Consider the following 424-nt stretch of genomic DNA (forward strand, 5'->3'; position numbering starts at 1 on the left):
CTCCTCCTCCTCCCGAGACCACACTTTCACTCTTCCCATTAAAGGCGTGACATGCAAACTATAATAGTGGCATAATGCACAAACACGAATCCAGACACATTCAGACCGGTTTGTACAGGCATACACCCTTTTTGCTGTTCATTGTTCATCTACACCTGTAATATTTACTGATTTTTGCCAGAGAGACATTATGGTAGACTACTATGAGATTCGCACTGCAAGCAAACGCTTATATGATTATCTTATATAATGGAAGTAAAACACTGACCTCCCTACTGGTACAAAATATATATAATACAGTAAGACATCATTCCTCGTTATATAAAAATGAGATCAGGATTTTCGTAATAATTCATATATAAAAAGAGACACAATTTATATAAAAACGAAATCAATATTTTCGTATTAATTCATACCCCCCCCC

At 35.8% G+C, this 424-nt stretch overlaps 1 protein-coding gene across 1 annotated transcript in view; it reads right to left on the reverse strand.

The window, feature by feature from the left end:
• The window catches only part of LOC119592832 (phospholipase A2 inhibitor-like), a 13,736-nt gene that overhangs the window by 6,054 nt on the left and 7,258 nt on the right, over positions 1–424 (reverse strand). The gene's annotated exons all lie outside the window — the stretch shown is intronic.

This window comes from Penaeus monodon, chromosome 31 (assembly GCF_015228065.2).
Source record: "Penaeus monodon isolate SGIC_2016 chromosome 31, NSTDA_Pmon_1, whole genome shotgun sequence".
NCBI classification, from domain to species: Eukaryota; Metazoa; Arthropoda; class Malacostraca; order Decapoda; family Penaeidae; genus Penaeus; species Penaeus monodon.